Raw genomic sequence first — 23749 nt, 5'->3', positions numbered from 1 at the left:
TACCGTGTTAGCCTTTCAGAAGTGGTTTTAGTTCCATAAACATATCCCAGTGATTTTGAGGTTTTTTGTTGTGTTTTTTTTTTTTTTCTCACATATATGATAATGGTAAATTTAGGTTGATATGTTTTTATTTAGAAAATTTTTTTTATAAAAAATCAGAAATTTGACAAAGTAAAAAAAAAAAATTGCGATTTTCAAGCTGTGAATGATTATCCCTTTAATCCAAATCATCATACCACACAAAAACATTAATAAATAAGATTTCCTTCATGTCTGCTTTACATCAGCACCATTTGTAAAATGTTAGTTTATTTTGTTAGCATTGTAGGAGGTTTAAAAATGTAGCAGGAAGTTTTCATATTTTTTTTTTTTTTTCTTTCAAGGAAATGTACTATATATGTATATGTGTGTATATATATATTTATATATTTATTTATTTTTAGGGACCTATCCAGGTTTGAAGTGTCTTTGGGGGTCCTATATATTGGAAAAACCCCAAAAGTGATACCATTCTGAAAACCACGCCCCCCCCCCTCATACTGCAAACTGCTTTCAGGTAGTTTATTAACTCTTCAGGTGATTTTTAGGAATTAATTCAGTGACATGTCAGGAATGAAAAAAGTGTATTTTTACCACCTAAATGTGGCTGACTCTAAGGCTGGGTTCACACTTTGCGGTTTTTAACGCGGAACCGCCGCGATTTTGATGCTGCGGGTCCGCAGCAGTTTCCATAGCGTTTCCATTTACATGTAAACCCTATGGAAACCGCAAACCGCTGTGCACATGCTGCGGGAAAACCGCGCAGAAACGCAGCGGTTTAAAACCCGCAGCATGTCACTTCTTTGTGCAGAATCGCTGCGATTCTGCACCCATAGGAATGCATTGAACCGCTTACTTCCCGCATGGGGCTGTGCCCACGTTGCGGGAAGTAAGCAGCTAATGTGCGGGTGGTACCCGGGGTGGAGGAGAGGAGACTCTCCTCCAGGCCCTGAGAACCATATTTGGGGTAAAAAAAAGAATAAAGATAAAAAATCATGTTATACTCACCTCTCAGCGCTGCACGCGGCCGGCCGGTCAGAGTTGCTGTGCGAACAGGACCTGCGGTGACGTCGCGGTCACATGACCGTGATGACGCCCGGGTCACATGACCGTGACGTCACGAAGGTCCTTCTCGCACATCATCTTTGGAACCGGAGCGCCGGGTGCAGCGCCGAGGAGATCTGGACATCAGAGGGTGAGTATAACCAATTTTTATTATTTTTAACATTACTATTGATGCTGCATATTGCTGCATATGCAGCATCAATAGTATAGGCAGAAACCGCGGAACAAACCGCGATAAATCTGCAGGGATAACCTCAGCGGTTTTGCCCTGCAGATTTATCAAATCCGCTGCGGGAGAACCCGCAGAGGACCCCGCAAAGTGTGAACATGGCCTAAGGCCGCTTTTTGGCTGTGGATTGCCATGGCAAACATCAGCACCACACAATCATGATCTCAGGGTGTGGATGGGGTTAATGAGGGAGAAGCCACACCCTGTTAACCATTTATATGATGTAATCACTTGACAGCAGCATCTAAGGGGTTAAACAGATATGGACGGTGAGAACACTGAGGCCATGTGCACACGTTCAGGATTTTTAGCGTTTTTTTCGTGTTTTTTCGCTATAAAAACGCGGAAAAAACGCTAACATATGCCTCCTATTATTTACAGTGTATTCCGCATTTTTTGTGCAAATGTTGCGATTTTTTTCCACGAAAAAATCGCATCGCGGAAAAAAAAGCAACATGTTCATTAAAAATGCGGAATTGCGAGGATTCCGCACACCTAGGAGTCCATTGATCTGCTTACTTCCCGCACGGGGCTGTGCACACCATGCGGGAAGTAAGCAGATTATGTGCGGTTGGTACCCAGGGTGGAGGAGAGGAGACTCTCCTCCACGCACTGGGCACCATATAATTGGTAAAAAAAAAAGAATTAAAATAAAAAATAGTCCTATACTCACCCTCGATGTCTTCCTGCCTCACCGCTGCATGCTGCCGCTTCGGTTCCTATAGCTGGTGTGCGGTGAAGGACCTGCCGATGACGTCACTGTCTTGTGATTGGTCGTGAGCGGTCATGTGACCGCTCACGTGACCGCTCACATGACCAGGGGCGGATTATAAGAGGGTCAATCTGGGCGGTAGCCCAGGGCCCAGTGGTGTGGGGGGGCCCTGGGCTACCGCCCAGATTGGCCGCCGCCATCAGGGCATTATTACATACCCGTCCCTTACTGATTTATGGCCCCCCCCCCCGTCAGTTTCAGAAACCGCAGCGATGTGAGGAGGGAGGAGGAGGAGCGTCACTGTGACAGATGGCTGTGCTGAAGCAGCCAGTGCTGAGCCACAGGAGGGCGGGACTCCACCGTCCAATCCCTGCTGAGCGCGGGCTCAGTGCAGCATTCTCTCTCCACAGTCAGTGAGCAGCGCAGCCCCCGGTGAGTGTGTGAGCATTGGCAATGCATGTGCTGGTGACACTGGTGAGGTGTATGGACGGTGTGAGGACAGGCTGCAGTAGTCCAGTCCCTGCAGCAGACGCATCATCAGTGATCTGGCCGCTGTCCATACTATCAGCACAGGAGCCGCTCACTGAGGATTACTATGTCCTGACCCCTGTCTATAGATGGAGATAAGAGCACAGCGCAGTCTGTGCTGCTGGTGACCCCCTCCTCCACCTCCTGCAGAGAAGCCTACGGCTGCTGAGCCCACTCTGCCCCTCAGGACACAGCAGCTCTCTCTGAAGATTCCCACAGGTGTCTCTCCAAACTGCTCTGAAAAACGTTCAGACTGGAGCTGCTGAGTCCTGTCAGGGGGCGGATGGGACACAGCAGCCTCATCCTTCTCTGCAGGGGGTCAGTAGGACACTGTGCATCAGGCTTTATAGCTGAAGAATAGGCTAACCTTCCACCACCACACACTATGTATAGATATCTATCATACGTATCACACGCACTGTATATTGCAGGGGGAATAAAGGCTCTTGGGGTATGTTTCCACGTTCAGGATTAGGGTATGTGCACACGGTGCGGTTTTTGACGCGGATCCACAGCAGTTTTCCATGCGTTTACAGTACAATGTAAACCTATGGAAAACAAAAACCGCTGTGCACATGCTGCGGAAAAAAACGCGCGGAAACGCTGCGGTTTATTTTCCGCAGCATGTCAATTCTTTGTGCGGAATCCGCAGCGGTTTGGCTCCTGCTCCATATTAAAAATCCGCAGGTGTCTAAAACCGCTGTGGAAACTGCACAAAAACAACGATAAATCTGCAGTACTTTTTGCACTGCGGATTTAATCAAATCCGCTGTGAAAAATTCCGCAACGGAATCCGCAGCGTGTGCACATGGCCTTAGGCAGCACTTTGGACGCAGCACATGTCCGCGCTGCCGACTTTTGTACACGCAGATGTGTTCACTGAACCGTGTGGAATCACTGTACCCTATAAATTAGACTGATATTTATCTTGCGGAGACTGATCGTCTCCACAAGATAAATAGACATACTGATGTCTATAAAGGCGCACCGCACGTGGGTATACACAGGGAACCCGTGGGCATCTGTACACACATAGTGGAGACAGGATTTCTTGAAATCCCCTCCACTATGCTGGACGCTGCAGATTGGACGCTGTGGCTCTACGCAGCATCAAATCCACAGCATTTACTGAACGTGGAAACATACCCTTAGTCGGCGCTCACACTAGCCTAGAATACAGCTGAGTGCTATGTGATGTATATACTATGGACACACTGGGGGCAATGCTGGAGGACACACTGGGGCAGATGATTGCTGGACACACTGGGGCAATGCTGGAGACACTGGGGCAGATGATTGCTGGACACACTGGGGCAATGCTGGAGACACTGGGGCAGATTGCTGGACACACTGGGGGCAATGCTGGAGGACACACTGGGGCAGATGATTGCTAGAGACACTGGGGGCAATATGCTGGAGTCAGACACTGGGGCAGATTGCTGGACACACTGTCTGGGGGCAATGCTGGACACACGGGCAGATTGCTGGATACTGGGGCAATATGGTGGACATACTGGGGCAGATTGCTGGACACACTGGGGGCAGGACTGGAGGCATGGGCAGAATGTAGATACGGGGCAGAATGAAAGACATGGGGCAGGATTGGATCATGGGGCAGGATGGATACGATGGAGATGGAGACAGATGGGGCAGGATGGGGAGATCATATGGGGTAGAATGGATATTCATGAGGGCAGGATGGGAGAACATATGGCTGGAGCCAGGAATTAAATAAACGGGGCCAGGATGGGGAATATTATTACCATAGGGGCTAATTAAGGGATATTATTACTGCAGTGATGTATTTATTTTATTTTTTGAGTATACTGTTTTAAATGGGGGGGTGGTCCGTTACTGTGTAGTGTGACACTATGTCGCCTTTTTTTCATGTGGTGTAATGTAGAAGTTGTCAAAAATTAAGTAATGTGTTCTGCAAGCGGAGCTCGAGATAACTGTGTTATTTCCTGCAGAAACGAGTCCTGGCTGGAAGAATTGATGACGGTCTGTGCTGGATGAAAGATGAAGGACTTCACTTAGAGACATCACTGGTGAGTCAGTGTTACCTATACACTGACACTATACACTGTATACTATATACAGAGCTCCTGTGTATAATGTCACCAGTGATCACTGGATTACCTATACATTATATACAGAGCTCCTGTGTATAATACCACCAGTGATCTCTGTATTACCTCTACACAGACACTGCATACTAAGTACAGATCTCCTGTGAATACTGGCACTTATGGTGATAGTATTGTGTGTTTTTTTTTTTTTTTTTTTTTTTTTTTACTGATCAGTATTGTAGTATTCAGTCACTATGTGGTGGTAATATGTGGTCTGGAAATGGTGTTGTGGTATTTGTCCCTTGTATGTGCTGTTTGGTCACCAAGTGGTGGTAATATGTGTTCTTGACATGGTGCGGTGTTCCTTGTATGTGATATTATTCGATTCTGTGGTTGTAATTTGTGGTCTGGCCATGGTTCGGTGGTATTTGTTCCTTGTTTGTGATATTGGTCAAAATATACCTAAATTGTATTGCATATTTTAACAAATATTTAATAGGTTACAGTAGAGTAGGGCCCGGCCATTTTTCTGGAATAATCTGGTTCAGGTATAACTTGACCCCCGTCACATGACCGGGGGGGCCCACAGTGTCTGAACAGCCCGGGGCCCTGGCTACCCTTTAATCCACCCCTGCACATGACCGCGACGTCATGGAAGGTCCTGCGCGCACACACCAGCTATAGGAAGAGGAACGGACGCCGCTGATGAGATGTCTGGGTGAGTATAACCATTTTTTTAATTTTTTTTATTTTTAAACATTCTATCTTTTACTATAGATGCTGCATAAGCTGCATCTATAGTAAAAAGTTGGTCACACTTGTCAAACACTATGTTTGACAAGTGTGACCAACCTGTCAGTCAGTTTTCCAAGTGATGCTACAGATCGCTTGGAAAACTTTAGCATTCTGCAAGCTAATTACGCTTGCAGAAAGCTAAAAAAACCGTGAAAAAAACGCCAAAAAAAAAATTGCGGAATTCTTGCAGAAAATTTCCGGTTTTCTTCAGGAAATTTCTGCAAGAAATCTGGACGTGTGCACATAGCCTAAGGGTATGTGCACACGTCAGGATTTTTCATCAGGATTTGTAGCCAAAACCAGGAGTGGAACAATTAGAGGAAAAGTATAACAGAAACATATGCACCACTTCTGCATTTATCACCCACTCCTGGTTTTGGCTACAAAACCTGATGAAAAATCCTGACAAAATCCTGACGTGTGCACATACCGTGATTGTGGCTAATGCAGCAAGTTGTCAGCTATAGTGTACAGCCGACAGCTGCTGGATTGTCACCTGTGTGGGGAGGCTATTCTCTTATATCTCTGGTCAGTAAAAAGACTTATTGGTGGTCATTAAGGGGTTAAAGCAGTGTTTATTATTATAGCTGTGCAGTGAAGAACCGTTTTTATCCCTGCCCAATGGTTGAGCAAACACCGGCCCATTCTATGGCTTCTGATGAGCAGGTAATGGCGGCCGGCCGCTCGCTCTGTCATCGCCCTGTGTATATGAATGTACTAGACTTAGCGATGGGTAATTGATACGCCGCCGTGTGCAAGCGGAGACTCTGCTGCCTGGATGAAAGGTTTTCTGTCTGTGAGTCTTCCAGACGACCTGTTCCTTCACATACGTGCTCCATATCTTCCTCTATAATGCGGTCAGTGTGTGCAGTGCACAGCACATAGATCAATATTAAAGCCTGTACTATCCGGCTCATTTTACCGACCTGAATAGTCCGTGCGATAACAGGCAGCTATTACACCCACAGATGGTGGCACAGAGAGGGTCATCCCCCTCGCAGGTGTAACTTTTTTTTTTTTTTTTTTTTTTTCCACCAAAGCAATGGATCAATTTAAAAACGGGTGAAATTGATGGAAAACTGATGTACAGCGTCTTTGTGTTTCATCTGCTTACTATGGGTCTCCAAAGACTTCAATGGCCAAGTGTGATCCTCAGAAGGGAAGTGGCACCATGTGCTCTGAGTGTTACAGACCAGACACACCAATCTGTTTTTAAAGCGGATGTATGGATCAATGAAACCTAGAGTCTGTACGTGGAAAAAAACAGCCAGAACACGGCTGTGGGAATAAAAAAACAGGCAGAACACGTCTGTGGGAATAAAAAAAAAAACAGGCACAACACGGCTGTGGGAATAAAAAAAACAGGCAGAACACGTCTGTGGGAATAAAAAAAAAAACAGGCAGAACACTGCTGTGTGAATAAAAAAAACAGGCAGAACACGGCTGTGGGAATAAAAAAAACAGGCAGAACACGGCTGTGTGAATGTGGCCTTAGAAGGAGGCAGGGCTGTGGAGTCGGAGTCATGGAAATTGAGGAGTCGGAGGTTTGTCTTCCCGACTCCACAGTCCTGGAATGAGGTTCATAGAACGGATGAAATCTGGCGTGTTTCCGTAATTACATTAGGGGCGCAGCACTGTGCACGTTCATCCTGTATCTAAGGTGTATATCCTACCTGCCATCACTATTGTGGCACCGTAGATGCCGAACAGGTGGTCGAAGTCGACCATTAGATCTGTTGTTGTTTTACTCTGCGGTTGATCCACACAAGGATTGGCCCCATTGTCATTCAACTGAGCTATTGATGGTGCTTTGTGCCCAATATGAGCGACAGGCCACTTATTTCCACGTTTCTTATTCTGAAACTTTGTAATACAAGTGAAGACGTTTGGTAAAACCCCGTTCATGTCTGTGGGATGTTGCTATCCAGTGGATTTTAGCTCTGAATTTGCTCTAAAAATCCCCTATAATTCCGTCATCTGAGCATTCCCTAATTATTTCACAGGTTTTTAAGGATGGAAGTTAATCATTCTGATCTCATCCTCAAATACTAACTTCTGATACAATTGATAGAAAAAATACTTTAATGTTTTTAAATTTAAAAGTACAAAACCAAATGTAGAGATATGGAAAAAAAAAGGGGTATGTGTACAGCAGAAGCCGACGCCGCACATGGTCTGTAGGTTGGTCGGAGCAGACAGTGTGTGCTATGTGATGTTTGTTGTGCTCCATCAGGAATAATTCCCGGGGGCTTTTAACATGAGGCTTTCACTATGGCTCAAAGCCTGACACATGGATGTGAAATTTCACCTTGTGATGCTAAGAGCGAGGTGCGGCTGGCGAGGCTTACAGGAAATGGAGTGAAATATTAAGCAAAGGTTTCCAGTGTGCGTCTGTCCTGCTGATTTAGTAGTGGTTACGGGCTGTGGTTAGATAATGGCATCTCTATGAAATGGGTGTAGATGGCCTTGTATCCGAGCCAGGTTACCTGCGATACTGGCATGTAGTTGGTTCACATTAAGCCTTGTTTAGTGTGTAGCTTCTAATCAAATGGTCATTTAGGGTATGTTCACACGTCGCATTTTACCCAGCGGAAAAAGGCTTTTCACTGCACCAGCAAAGTGAGGTTTCTGAAGCAACATGCTGCTTATTTTTCCCTTACAGTGTCAATCCTTTCATTTTCTTTTCTTTCTGCCTTTTTTTCATCCTTTCTAATAAATGGGGGAAAGGGAGTATGTATGCGTGTGTGTGTGTGTATATATGTGTGTGTGTGTGTGTGTGTGTGTGTGTATATATACTATATATATATATATATATTAGTGAGCCTTCGCGGGCAGGGTCCTCTCTCTCCTCCTGTACCAGTTATGACTTGTATTGTTCAAGATTATTGTACTTGTTTTTATTATGTATACCCCTCCTCACATGTAAAGCGCCATGGAATAAATGGCGCTATAACAATAAATAATAATAATTATATATATATATATATATATATATATATATATATATATATATATATATATATATATATATATATATATACGCACACACATTAGTTTGGCAGGTGTGTCCAAATAAAGGCAAGACTACTTAAGAAGGCTGTTCCACATTATTAAGCAGCCTACATTTTTTGCCAAAATGGGAAAGAAAAAGGATGTGTCGGCTGCTGAGAAGCAACAAATTGTGGAGTATTTAGGTCAAGGCATGAACACAATCAACATTGCCAAGACACTTTATCGTGATCATCACACAATCAAGAAGTATGTAGCTGATTCCCAGCACACACGTGTGCGTGCTGATAAGGAAAAATTGAGGACTCTTTCCAACAGGCAATTGCGTAAGGTTAAAAGAGCAGCTGCAAAAATGCCTTGTCATAGCAGCAGACAAGTTTTTGAAGCTGCTGGTGCCTCCAACGTCCCCAGAACAACAAGATGCAGGGTCCTTCAGAGGTTTGCAGCTGTGCGTAAGCCATCCTGTCGACCACCTCTATCCACTGCAACAAGCAGAAACGGCTCCAGTGGGCCAAACGATACATGAAGACTGACTTCCAAATGGTTTTGTTCACCGATGAGTGCCGTGCAACGCTCGATGGTCCAGATGGATGGAGTGGAGGATGGACACCCCATGAAAACACGGCTAAGGCGCCAACAAGGAGGAGGTGGAGTAATGTTTTGGGCTGGAATCATGGGGAGAGAGATTGTCGGCCCCTTTATGATCCCTGAAGGGGTAAAGATGAACTCCATAATCTATGTGGAGTTTCTAAAACAACACTTCCTGCCATGGTTCAAGAGGAAGAAAGAACCGTGCTTTCCGCAGCAAGATCATTTTCATGCATAATAATGCACCGTCTCATGCTGCAAAAAACACATCTGCATTTCTGGCTGCTATGGGCATAAAAGAGGACAAACTTATGGTGTGGCCACCGTCTTCCCCTGGCCTCAACCCCATTGAGAACCTCTGGAGCATCATCAAAAGGAGTGTCTATGATGGTGGGAGGCAGTTCACATCTAAGCAACAGCTCTGGGAGGGTATTCTGTCCACATGCAAAACAATTGAAGCAGAAACCATCCAAAAACTGACAAATTCAATGGACGAGAGAGTTCAGAAGCTTCTTTCGAACAAGGGGTCCTATGTGCAAATGTAACACCACCTAGAATAAAGTTTTCACTTGAAAACTGTTTGATTTCATTTTGTAATAAGCTGAAAATGCTGATAACTTCAAAATTGGCCATTTTTTTTTGTTCAAAATAATAATAAAAAAAAAGGTTGTAAACTTTGCTGTGCATAATAATTTGGAACATGCATTTTGAGTGTTTATTTTATTTTTTTTTAAAAAGATACTGTTTTCATAGGCAGTTTGTTCCAAAACATTGCAATTATACTAGAATAGTAGATGACTGCAAAATAACAATGACTGCAATTCAGATAGGTAATTTAGAGAAAATATGAGGAAATATTATTTGCATAATAATTTGGAACACAGTGTACATACATACATACATACATACATACATACATACATACATACATACATACATACATACATACATACATACATGTGGCCCGATTCTAACGCATCGGGTATTCTAGAATATGCATGTCCACGTAGTATATTGACCAGTGACGTAGTATATTGACCAGTGACGTAGTATATTGCCCAGTGACGTAGTATATTGCCCAGTGACATAGCATATTGCCCAGCCACGTATGTCACAGGTTAAAAAATAAACATATACTCACCTTCCGAGGGGCCTCTAGTAATTCTGTCGTCTGTGTTCGGTTCAGGGGCAGCTTCCGGTACGAGGTTGTGATGACGTCGCGGTCACATGACCGTGACGTCACGGCAGGTCCTTCTCGCGCAGGCGCACAGGGCCTGCGATGACGTCGCGGTCACATGACTGTGACGTCATGGCAGGTCCTTCTCGCGCAGGGCCTGTGATGACGTCGCGGTCACATGATCGTGACGTCATGGCAGGTCCTTACCGCACACCAACCTTGGCACCGGAACCTGCCATTTGCATGGACCGGTCACCAGAGTGTCGGAAAGGCGGCGGAAGGTGAGTATATAATTTGTTGTTTTTTGTTGTTTTTTTTGCATAGGCAGCCTCAATAGTAAAAACTTGGTCACACAGGGTTAATAGCGGCGGTAACGGAGTGAGTTACCCGTGGCATAACGCGGTCCGTTACCGCTGGCATTAACCCTGTGTGAGCCGTGACTGCGGGGAGTATGGAGCGGGCGCCGGGCAGTGACTGCAGGGGAGTAGAGAGGGACTAATCGGACTGTGCCCGTCGCTGATTGGTCGCGGCAGCCATGACAGGCAGCTGGCAAGACCAATCAGCGAATGAATAACCGTGACTGAAGTTGCCGACAGAAAGACGGATGTACCCCTTAGACAATTATATATAGATATATAGATATACACTTATATTTGTGTGTGTGTGTATGTATATATATATATATATATATATATATATATATATATATATATTTATATTAATTAGTGTGTATATATGTGTATAGATAGATTGATTGTATATACAGGGGTTGGACAAAATAATGGAAACACCTAACGTTTTGGCATCATAATCTTCGAACATGTGATAAACATGCAAACCGTGAGATATGGTAATGTTTTGTAGTTGATTATTTGTGTTATGTAATATGTTTATGTAAATTAACTGTTTGTTTTGCATAATTGTAAGAACATTGATGAGAACCTGATACCAATGGCAGACCTCTCAGATTTTCAAAGAGGCCAAATTGTTGGTGCTCGTATGGCAGGCGCTAGTGTAACAGAAAGTGCCCGAATGCTTGGCGTGTCAAGAGGTACTGTCTCCAAGGTAATGACTGTGTTTGAAAGAGAAGGAAAAAGGTCTGCAGCAAAGCACAGGTCCGGCCGAATGTCAAAGTTGACTGCGAGAGACCGTTGGACTCTACAGCGAATTGTGAGAGAGGATTGCAAGACCACGGCTCCGAAAATCACTGCTGAGCTCAATGAACACCTACAGAACCCAATTTCCACAAAAACTGTTCGTCGGGAGCTGCACAAATCTGGATTCCACGGAAGAGCTGCAATTAGAAAACCGCTGCTCTCATTGACAAATGTTTCCAAGCATTTAGAGTGGTGTAGAAACCTCCAGAATGGTCCCTCGAGCAGTGGAAACATATAGTCTCAGACGAATCATTGTTTTCCCTATTTCCGACCTCCGGCCGAGTGTACGTTTGGAGACAGCCGAAAGCATTCCATCCAGACTGCCTTCTTCCAACCGTAAAACATGGCGTAGGTTCTGTGATGATCTGGGGTGCTATTTCGTGGAGATCCGCCTGGCCAATGATATCCCTTCATGGAAGAATTAACAGCCGAGATTATTTAGGCATTTTGGGCGACCAAGTGCATCCAATGGTTCAAGCACTGTTCCCGGAGGGGAACGCCATTTTTCAGGATAATGCACCAATTCAAACAGCTAGAATCGTTAAAGCATGGCACGAGGAACATTCTAATGAAGTTGAGCATCTCATCTGGCCCCCACAATCCCCAGACCTCAACATTATTGGGCATTTATGGTCGATTTTAGAGATTCAAGTTAGACGTCGATTTCCGCCGCCATCGTCGCTCAAAGAAGTGGTGTGTTTTAACTGCGGAATGGGCTGAAATTCCTTTGGAAACAATTCACACCTTGTATGAATCCATACCTCGGAGAATTGAGGCTGCAATCGCCACAAAAGGTGGACCTATACCATGGGCAGCACGGTGGCGCAGTGGTTAGCACAGCAGCCTTGCCGCGCTGGAGTCCTGGGTTTAAACCCCACCAAGGACAACATCTGCAAAGAGTTTGTATGTTCTCTCCGTGTTTGCGTGGGTTTCCTCCGGGTACTCCGGTTTCCTCCCACATTCCAAAGACATACTGATAGGGAATTTAGATTGTGAGCCCCATCGGGGACAGTGATGATAATGTGTGCAAACAGTAAAGCGCTACGGAATATGTTAGCGCTATATAAAAATAAAGATTAGATTAGATGCCTCGCCATCGCCAGAGCAGCTGCACCTCCGACCTTCTGTCTCTTCCCCACTATCCCATAAATTGTAAGTCCGCAAGGACAGGGTCCTCTCTCCCCTCTGTACCAGTCTGTCACTGTAAACGTGTTTACTGTAAACGATATTTATAACCCTGTATGTAACCCCTTTCTCATGTACAGCACCATGGAATTAATGGTGCTATATAAATTAATAATAATTATACCATATTAAACTAACTTTTGTTGATGTCTCCAGGTGTTTCCATTATTTTGTCCAACCCCTGTATGTATGTATGTATGTATGTAATTTTTTGTTTTGTTTTTTGGGGGGGGGTTAATGCAGTATTTTTCCTGCCTAGAGATGTTTTGATGTAGATCTTAACATGTTTCCATACCCTCAGTCCTCCTTCACATGTCCGTGTTTCTATTTGTATGGGAAATCCTAATAGACAGCGCCACGTGTTTTTTTTTTTTCCTCTAAGTGTAGTAAGTTTAGGTTGCGCTGTATAAGGAAACTTGCTCACCTGATGTAGGTGTGCTGCCTGAGGCACAACTCTTAGTCCATGAGCCAAGAACCAAATTTGACGATATCGGTACCAAGCGGAGTGACTAATTCTCTTTGGTATTTTTAGGTAGATGCATGTCTGTAGTTTATTTTTTGATATGATAGCCCTTACATATACGTAGCTTATTAACCCCTTCAGCCCTAGGCCTATTTGTACCCAAGTGCCTAAGCCAATCTGACCTGTGCCACTTCATGGGCTAATAACTTTGGAACGCTTTCACCTATCCAAGCCATTCTGAGATTGTTTTCTCGTGACATATTGTACTTCACGTCAGTGCTAAATGGGAGTCAATATATTTTACCTTTCTATATAAAAAAATGCTAAATATTCGGAAATTTTGGAAAAATCGGCAATTTTTTAACTTTGAAATTCTCTGCTTTTTACAAAAATACTGATACCCCCCATAATAGTTATTAATTTACACTCCCCACATGTTTACTTCATATTGGCATCATTTTGAAAATGAAACCTTATTGTTTTACGACGTAATAGGGCTTATAGTTTTATGCGCAATTTTTCACATTTACAGCAAAACCCACTTTTCAAAGGACCAAGTCACTTCTGAAGTCACTTTAAGGGGCTTACATAACAGAAACCACCCATAAATTACCCCATTTTGCAAACTACACCCCTCAAGCTGTTCAAAACTCATTTTTAAAAACTGTTAACCCTTTAGGTGTTCCACAGGAATTTTAGCATGAGCCAAGAACCAAATATGACGATATCGGTACCACCCGGAGTGACTAGATGTAGTATTTGTAACAAAATTTAATCCAAGTTATGTAAATACACACTGAACATGTCATGTGCATATATATATATATATATATATATATATATATATATATATATATATATATATATATATATATATATATATATGTTACTCCATAATATCTTCAACATCGGACTCTGAATCTGACTGTTGTTCTACTGGCTCGTCTTCAGTACCCTTGTTCTGGCATGTCTGTAATCTGCACATGTCTGTGCACTTCAGGCCATTGCTGAGGCAAGTACACTGAGGAAGTTCACATGACCGCACACACTTGCAGGACAGTAGCTGTATAATAGCTTCTGGTGCTGGTGCCCCTTGCATCCACTTGACAACAAGCTTTCCGTCGTTATCTATCATCCAACCGCAGTCTGTTGGGTTTGCAACCCATGGCTGGCTCTGCAGACTTCTCCTCCAGATCGCAGCCTGGTAGTTTGCACGCAGTGCATGCATGAAAAGGCAGTCCTGGCAAGGAGGGAGTTGACTTGACTCTACCACTCCACGTCTGGCACAGAACAGCTGATAACGGAGCCTGTTTACCTCAGTTGTTTGGGTAGTTGGCAGGTACATGTGGCAGGTGATTTCCTGTAACTTCTCAAAAAGTTCGGTAGACACTTCCCATGAACGACCAACTTCCTGAAAGGCATCCTGGTATGTCTTGTTCATCTTCAACTGCTTGAGTGTCGTCATCTTCCCACGGCCAGCGAATGCACTGACGGTGTCACAGCCTGTAAATGCATGCATACCAATCAATGAATCACATACGCTGCCTCCCAATGTTCGGCTCAGAGTGGTGATATCCAGGAATCTTGTCCGGTTCTGTGTACCGCATTTCTGGAACAGGTGGGATGGGATTTTGTGGCACATGCCCAGACACAGGACCATGACATCAGTATCCTCCGAAGTGATGATGACCGACTTGTAACCAGATTCTGCTGCATGAAGAGCATGGAGAAGGAGGCGTGTGTCTGCTTCTTCTTGATTTGACTTAAGGTCAGCAGCCTCTTCCCACTGTTCTTTGGTGATCTTAAAGCAGAGCTGCTCACATGTGACATACAGCTCCTTCTCCTCAAGCTTCTCCCTGTGGTGTTTCGCCTTCCATTCTTCTACCAGAAACTTTATGAGACTTGCCTTGTTGGAGGAACTACTTAGAAGCTTTTTCCACTGCTGGATGTTGTGCCCATGTTGAATGTTCTTGAAATGGATCCCTGTGCCTTCATATCTGTTGACTCTTTCTGTATCTTTGATGGATGTCTCCTTGTAGACGTCAAAGACAATATCAATGCGCTTGCTCTTAGCACCCTCATGGATAGCGCGACTCATTGCTGTGCCTGCTAGCTGGCCAAATGTTGCATTGTTTCCCTTCAGTTTCTGAACCAGGCTCATCCCATCAATGATGGTTGCAGAGGGCTCGGGGATCACTTCTGCAGGACGAGCATTCCTCTCCAACTCCCTTGCGAGGGCAGCCTTGTTGGTCTTGCGGATAGACCCATCACCATTGGCAAGTGCCCATGGCAATGGACCCAGGGGATGAGTCAAGACATCACTCATTTGTAGCTTTCTGTTCTCAGCTACAAGTATCATCTGGCCAAATAGGTTTCTGTCAGCCTTCAAAATTACCTCCTTGCCAAGACCTTGTCTGCGTGTCTTCATTTGGATGTTAGAGAACGTTTTAAGTTTGTTCTTCGTCATCTTGTCATGAAACAATGTAGTTGGCTTATCGGTACCCAAACGCTCATCCTTGAATGTTTGATATGCATCCTCTCCTATACTGTATGCCCCTTGAAGGTCTTTGGCTACATCTGGTGGTGCTACAGTCGCTGTTGACAAACTGATAAGTTCACCATTATGCTCTTTGTTGAAGGGGTTCACCCAACCTGTCTCCAGCAGTTGAACGAAAGATTGGACATCGGCTTCATCTCTTCTAATCCTAGACACCTGTAGGTCTGAATGGCTGAAGTCAGTATATTGTTGGCCTACCAGGGCCCTCAGCTGCCTCAAGTACATACTGCGGTACTCTGATGTCAGGTAGAACCTGGAAACAGCTCCAACTTTGAGGCTGAAGCCTTTTGTGCCCCCTGGTGTCTGGGTGTCTTTGTTGATTGTCTCTTCAATGGTCTGGTCCACAGGAATTCGTCCAAAAGGATTCTTGCTACCGATCTGGACCGAAAAGCCACCTTGCATGAAGTATTCATGGACCTCTGGGTGTTCTATGGGCAGCCGAGACATTGTGGCATAGTAATAGGTTAGGTATCGGGCATAGTTGACCTTGTCATAGGCAAAACACCATGGTATCATCTGTCGGATTGCTCCTAGGTGAAGCATCCAGTTGCCTTCTCTTGAAGCTCGAACCAGGGCCAGCATGGTCTCGACCATGTCCAAGTATGACATCCAGAATGCTGAGAGTTGTTCATTTCTGAGGGTCTCAAGATAAACTTGAAAGAGCTTCAGGGTAAGTGTGCAAGATTCATTATCCAAGAGCTTTTCGAAGGATCCCTGCGACACACTGATGCGAAAGTTTGTGATGTTCTTCAGTGTTTCATCCAGATGGTGAAGGTCCCTTGCATGGTTTTCTTCTAGCCATGGAAGGAAGTTTTTCCATGCAAGCCTCATAAGTGCTTCATAGATTCCTTGGGGGTGTAGTTTCCAAAATAGGGTCACTTTTTGGGGTTTCCACTGTGGGGGTACCTCAGGCAGCCTTCAAATGTGACATGGCCCCCTAGATTTCTTCCAGTGAATCCGCCACCCAAAAACCACATAGCGCTCCTTCCGTGTTGAGCTGTGCTGTGTGCCCATACTTTAGTTTACGAGTACATGTGGGGTGTTTCTATAAACTGCAGAATTAGGGTAACCAAGTTTGGGTTTGCCGTTAACCCTTGCTAGGTTGCAGGTAAAATTGGATTACAATGTAATATCTGGAAAAAAAATGAAATTTTGAAATTTCGCCTTCATTCTGCTAAAATTCCTGTGGAACACCTAAAGGGTTAACAGTTTTTAAAAATGAGTTTTGAACAGCTTGAGGGGTGTAGTTTGCAAAATGGGGTAATTTATGGGTGGTTTCTGTTATGTAAGCCCCTTAAAGTGACTTCAGAAGTGACTTGGTCCTTTGAAAAGTGGGTTTTGCTGTAAATGTGAAAAATTGCGCATAAAACTATAAGCCCTATTACGTCGTAAAACAATAAGGTTTCATTTTCAAAATGATGCCAATATGAAGTAAACATGTGGGGAGTGTAAATTAATAACTATTATGGGGGGTATCAGTATTTTTGTAAAAAGCAGAGAATTTCAAAGTTAAAAAATTGCCGATTTTTCCAAAATTTCCGAATATTTAGCATTTTTTTATATAGAAAGGTAAAATATATTGACTCCCATTTAGCACTGACGTGAAGTACAATATGTCACGAGAAAACAATCTCAGAATGGCTTGGATAGGTGAAAGCGTTCCAAAGTTATTAGCCCATGAAGTGGCACAGGTCAGATTGGCTTAGGCACTTGGGTACAAATAGGCCTAGGGCTGAAGGGGTTAATAAGCTACGTATATGTAAGGGCTATCATATCAAAAAATAAACTACAGACATGCATCTACCTAAAAATACCAAAGAAAATTAGTCACTCCGGGTGGTACCGATATCTGGCCCGGCTCATGGACTATCTCATTTTGGTTTGGATTTAGAAGTGATAGACTGCAGCTATTCCCGGAGACACGGGGGAAAACGCTCCCAGGAGTTTCCCACCATGGAAGTATCAGAAATGGAAGACCAGGATCAGCGCCGTCTTCTGTTGCCCACGCTGAATCAAGGACGGTGTCTTTTTGATTGCTTCAATGAGCATTTCAAAATGGAAGATTATTACACAACGCGTTTCGGAAGCTTACAGCCTTCATCAGGTGTATAATAAAAATATACCTACTTATCCAACATTATATCCTCCACCACCAGGAATGGAAAGAGGAAGGAAAAGGTTTATATACATGTGAATATTTACGGTAACTCTTTTAAAACCCTATTTACACTGTGGCACCCTAACCCTGATCGTTCTGGACTCCATGTGGATTACGCGTCCTATGTCCTCCAGTCTCCCCGGCATTGCGCTCCTGCGCAGGCGTACTTCTCTATGCCCTTACGAGGGTAGGATGCGTCAGCCACACAAAGCACAGAAGGACGGCGTCAAAATAAGGGTGGCGCCGGAGCAAGACAAGCAACACCCATTGGACCGGTCCGCTCGACAGGTGCGTATAATAAAAGCTGTTATCTCTTTTTGTTACAGGACAGATATGCAGCATATTAGAATTCTTTATATGAGGGCTGAAGCTCATATGGCACAAACCTGCTGACGGCTTCCCTTTAACCCCTTTCTGCCAGCTGACGGAATAGTACGTCAGCTGGCAGATCCCCTGCTTTGAGGTGGGCTCCGGCGGTGAGCCCACCTTAAAGCCGCGACATGTCAGCTGTTTTGCACAGCTGACATGTGCGCGCAATGAGCGCGAGCGGAATCGCGATCCGCCCGCGACCATTAACTAGTTAAATGCCACCGTCAAGCGCTGACAGCGGCATTTAACTAGCGCTCCCGGCTGCGCGGCCGGAAGTGCTCGTACTGCTGACCCCCCGTCACATGATCGGGGGTCAGCGGTGCATTGCCATAACAACCAGAGGTCTCCTTGAGACCTCTATGGTTGTTGGCCGATTGCTTGGAGCGCCACCCTGTGGTCGGCGTTCAAAGTACACCTGATCTGTGCTTCACCTCTATGTAGCAGAGCCGATCGAGTTGTGCATGCTTCTAGCCTCCTATGGAGGCTATTGAAGCATGCCCAAAAAAAAAAGTGTTTAAAAATCTAAAAAAAATATATAAAAGTTCAAATCGCCCCCTTTTGCCCCAATCAAAATAAAACAATTAAAAAAAAAAAATCAAAACGCCAAAATTACTTTTTTTTTGGTCGCCGCAACATTGCATTAAAATGTAATAACGGGCGATCAAAAAAACGTATCTGCACCAAAATGATATCGTTAAAATCATAATGGCAGGTTAGTTTTAGCATTTGGTGAACCTAGCAAAAAAGTCAAAGAAAAAACAAGTGTGAGATTGCACTTTTTTTGCAATTTCATCACACTTGGAATTTTTTCCCCGTTTTCTAGTACACAGCATGGTAAAACCAATGGTATCGTTCAAAAGTACATCTCGCCCCGCAAAAAATAAGCCCTCACATGGCCAAATTGCCGAAAAAATTCAAAAGTTATGGCTCTGGGAAGGAGGGGAGCGAAAAACGGAAAAAGCTCCAGGGGTTTAGGTGTATGGCCACCTTTATGTGAGAAGCTTGATGTGGTAGCTTGTAGTCTAAAAACCTTATGTAATGAGGCTCAGGGGGGTGGGGGTGGGGTTTGGGGAGAAGACACGATTTTTCAAAAAGGAGATTAATGATGGTCTTAGCGATGAGGGAGTATACTCGTTGTTCGGGTTTTCCACGCTCGGGTGACCTCCGAATATTTATGACTGCTTGGAGATTACGTTTTCATCCCAGCAGCTGAATGATTTACAGCTACTAGTCTGCTTGATTACATGTGGGGATTTCCTAGCAACCAGGCAACCCCCACAAGTACTTATGCTGGCTAACAGATGTAAATCATTCAGCTGCGGCGATGAAAACTATAAATCTCCAAGCACGAAAAATACTCAGGGGGAGCGTGCTCGAGAAAACCCGAACGAGTACACTCGCTCAGCACTAGTCTTTATCCTTCTGACAGTTACTCTAACTGACCCTAACCCTGCTGACGCCCCTGGTCTTTGCTTATGACTGTATTTGTGACATCATTAAAGGCATGAACGCTGCAGCCAGTCACAAGGCTCAGAGGTGATGTCTATTTAAATGGTGCAGGACCATATAGCCTAGTTATTGGCTGCAGTGGTCAGTACTGTAATATCAAAGACCAAAGGTAACGATGGAGGGCTTGTGTGGGTAACTGTGACTGCCTTAAATCTACATAAAATAAGCGTTTTGGGATTAAAAAAAAAATAGGCGGTGAACCTCCAGAAAAATAAAGGCTGTTTTTTTTTTTTTTTGTTTGTTTGTTTTTTGGTTATATGCCAAATCAATGTCATTCCTGTGACCAGTGCTCACATTCAATTTCTTTCTGCGGGGTTAAGCTACAGTTGCAGTTTACATAAGATAAATTGCATCAATTCCAACCGTCAGATTTTTATCTAGTAGCCTAAATTTGACTTCTTGCTCCAAAAAATAATTAACCTTCTCAAGTAACTAGGACAGTCTTAGGACTTCTGACGTATATAAATAAAATCTAAATTACAAAACAAAAAAAGGAATTAAGACCCCCACCCCCTCATACTAATATATTTTCTGAAAGTAGACACCCGACACATTGTTATGCCACGGCACGGCTCACGGGCACCTTCATGAAATTTTGGGAAAAAAAAAATTCACCTTTGGCAATTTTTGTTTTGCTGCCTCACAACCCGGAATGCCAGGGTTGTGAAGAAAAAGAAAATAACTGAAAGCTTCAGTGTGCATAACTTTTCACCCCCAAAGTCAGTACTTTGTCGAGCCTCCTTTTTTGGAAATTAAAGCTGCAAATCATTTCGATAAGTCTCAATGGGCTTTCCACATCTTCCCACTGTTAAGGCCCCGTCTCACATAGCGATTTACCAACGATCACAACCAGTGATACGACCTGGCCGTGATCGTTGGTAAGTCGTTGTGTGGTCGCTGGGGAGCTGTCACACAGACAGCTCTCTCCAGCGACCAGCGATCAGGGGAACGACTTCGGCATCGTTGAAACTGTCTTCAACGATGCCGAAGTCCCCCTGCAGCACCCGGGTAACCAGGGTAAACATCGGGTTACTAAGCGCAGGGCCGCGCTTAGTAACCCGATGTTTACCCTGGTTACCAAAAAAAACAAACACTACATACTCACCATCTGATGTCCGTCAGGTCCCTTGCCGTCCGCTTCCTGCTCTGAGTGCCGCCGTAAAGTGAAAGCAGATCACAGCGGTGACGTCACTGCTGTGCTGTGCTCTCACTGTACGGCGGCACTCAGTCAGAGCAGGAAGCGGACGGCAAGGGACCTGATGGACATCAGATGGTGAGTATGTAGTGTTTTTTTTTTTTTTACATTTACGCTGGTAACCAGGGTAAACATCGGGTTACTAAGCGCGGCCCTGCGCTTAGTAACCCGATGTTTACCCTGGTTACCAGTGAAGACATCGCTGGATCGGTGTCACACACACCGATTCAGCGATGTCAGCGGGACCTCAACGACCAAAAAAAGGTCCAGGCCATTCCGACACGACCAGCGATCTCACAGCAGGGGCCTGATCGCTGGTACGTGTCACACATAGCGAGATCGCTACTGAGGTCGCTGTTGCGTCACAAAACTTGTGACTCAGCAGCGATCTCGCTAGCGATCTCGCTATGTGTGACGGGGCCTTTAGATGTTTCCTCTGGTGAACAGCAATCTTCAAGTCTGACCACAGATTCTCAATTGGATTAAGGTCTGCGCTTTGACTAGGCCAAAACATTAGCATGTTTTTCTTCTTGAACCACTCGAATATTGCTTTAGCTGTATGTTTTGGTCATTGTCTTGTTGGAAGGTAAACCTCCATCCCAGTGTCAAATCACTGAGAGACTGAAGCAGGTTTTGCTTCATAGTATCCCTGTATTTCACACCATCCATCTTCACATCGCCTTTGACCATTTTTCACGTCCCTCCTGCCGAAAATGGTGTACTTGGGGTGATGAGCTGTGTTAGCGCCAGACATAGCGTTTACCTTGGTGGCCAAAAAGCTCATCTTTTGTCTCATCCGGACCACAGCACTTTCCTCCATTCATTTAGGGAGTCTCCCACATGTCTTTTGCAAACTCAAAATGAGCCTTACAATTTTTGTGTATAAGTAAAAACTATTTTTTTTGCTCACTCTTCCATAAAGGCAACTTCTGAGGAGTGTACGGCTTATTGTGGTCTTATGGACTAATACTCCAGTCACCATGAGTTCCTGCAGCTCCCTCAGGGTTACCTTTGGTCTCTGTTCTGCCTCTTTGATTAATGCTCTCCTAGCCCCCGGGGCTGAGGGTTTTGGTGGACGGCCCTTGGCAGGTTTGTCATGGTACCATGTTCTTCCATTTGATGATAATGGATTTGATGGTGCTCTGGGATCATCAGAGATTGGGATATATATATATATATATATATATATATATATATATATATATATAAATTTTTTTTTTTTTTATAACCAACCTTGACTTGTACTTGTCAACAACTTTGTCCCTGACTTGTTTGGAGATCGTCTTGGTCTTCATGGTGTTGTTTGGTTAGTGGCGCCTCTTGCTTAATGGTCTTACAGCCTCTGTGGTGACAGACAATGTGACATTAGACACAGGTGGACATCCTGTCACTAAGCATGGGACATATGAAGAGAATTGCTTGCAACAGAAATTTGCAGGGACTTCACATCAAAATTGGTGAAAACATATGCACATTTTTAGTTATTTCATCCCATAAATTTAAATCATGACTATATTTTTCTCACTTCACCAACTTAGACTAATTAGTGCATCACACACAAATCGGATTACCAAAAATTTACACAGGTTGTAAAGTAACAAAATGGGTAAGACTCCAAGGGGGGGTAAATACTTTCACACGCCACTGTGTGTGTATGTGGTTTTAGGAAGTTTCAGGTGATAAATATGAACTAATGTAAAGTGGAAAGAAAAAAATGCAATTATTTGTAAGCCAAAACTAGGAGTGGGTGGAAAATACAGAAGTGGTGCATATGTTTCTTTTATACTTTTCCCCTGATTGTTCCACTCCTGGTTTTGGCTTACAAATACTGATGCCAAATACTGAGCGTGGCCTAATGCCCTGTAATGCATTTTTAGAGTCCCTAAGGTATTAGTGTACAGAACCTTCCCCCACCCCCAGATATGATCGTGTGTGTGTGTAAAAAATCTGGGAGACAGAACTGTTCTCTTTCTGTTGATGTAGTTTATTTTTGGCAGGGCAAGTTTGTTTTCATTTCACCTTTTGTGCATATGTGACTTCTTGATTGCTTTTTATTTTTTGTGAGACCACACAAACAGCGATTCTGACTTTTTGATGGCTTTCAAGTTGGATACATTACATGCTCCTTTTGAGTTTGGGTCATTATGGACAGAATGATGCCAAATAAATACAGTTTTACTTGTATTTTATCACTTTTTTTTTTTTTTTTTACAGTAAAACCCACCTTTTATTGAGAAATGTTTGTTGCCATATTGTTAAAGCTGTAACTTTTTTTTTTTCCTCCTGCCACCCTTCCATTCCTTCACATTGGTTTGGTTTAAAAGGGTTGTTCACTACTCGGACAACCCCTTCAGTCCTTAGGTATTCCCCCTTGTAAAATATCTCTACTCCCCTCCGGTGCTGGCGCTGTTCCTTCTGCTCTTACTTCCTCCGGATTTGTGTTATTCGTCCGTACAGGAGCCAAAGCTTATTGGCCACAGGGATCGTGTGACAAGCTGTATCTCAGCCTGGATCACCGGGATAGAAGCGATCTAGAGGTCATTTTGAAGCTGGTATTCACTGCTGTAGTCACAGCCCAGCTTGAGATGATGCAGGTTAAGGTGAAAGTCAGGCATCTGCAGCTCTCAATTTAACCAATATTTTGGGTCACGACTACAGCAGTGAATCTCGGCTTAAAAATAAACCCTGGATCTCTTCTGTAGCCGAGATGGAATTTTATCCTAGATGAATCACATACGTTCTTGACTATTGAGTTGCCACCCAAGTGCGTAAGCCAAACCTCTGACTCCTCAATTTCCCCAACTCTGACTCCACAGCCTAGCCTGCAAGGTTGTATGTGATAAGACCTTGGCAGGAGAAGGGTTAAGATTGCAGTAATATTGTAGTTTTACTGTAAACTGCTTGCAAGAATGTTCACCATGAATCCTTGTTCTAAACCTGTAGAG

The 23749-nt window shown here is 44.1% G+C and overlaps 1 protein-coding gene across 2 annotated transcripts in view; it reads left to right on the top strand.

Moving 5' to 3' along the window:
* Positions 1–23749, top strand: part of CERS5 (ceramide synthase 5) — a 91816-nt gene that overhangs the window by 16340 nt on the left and 51727 nt on the right. The window lies entirely within an intron of this gene.

This window comes from Ranitomeya variabilis, chromosome 3, assembly GCF_051348905.1.
Source record: "Ranitomeya variabilis isolate aRanVar5 chromosome 3, aRanVar5.hap1, whole genome shotgun sequence".
Classification (NCBI taxonomy): Eukaryota; Metazoa; Chordata; class Amphibia; order Anura; family Dendrobatidae; genus Ranitomeya; species Ranitomeya variabilis.
The sequence above is the reverse complement of the archived record's forward strand: the minus strand, read 5'-3'. Positions and strand labels throughout refer to the sequence as shown.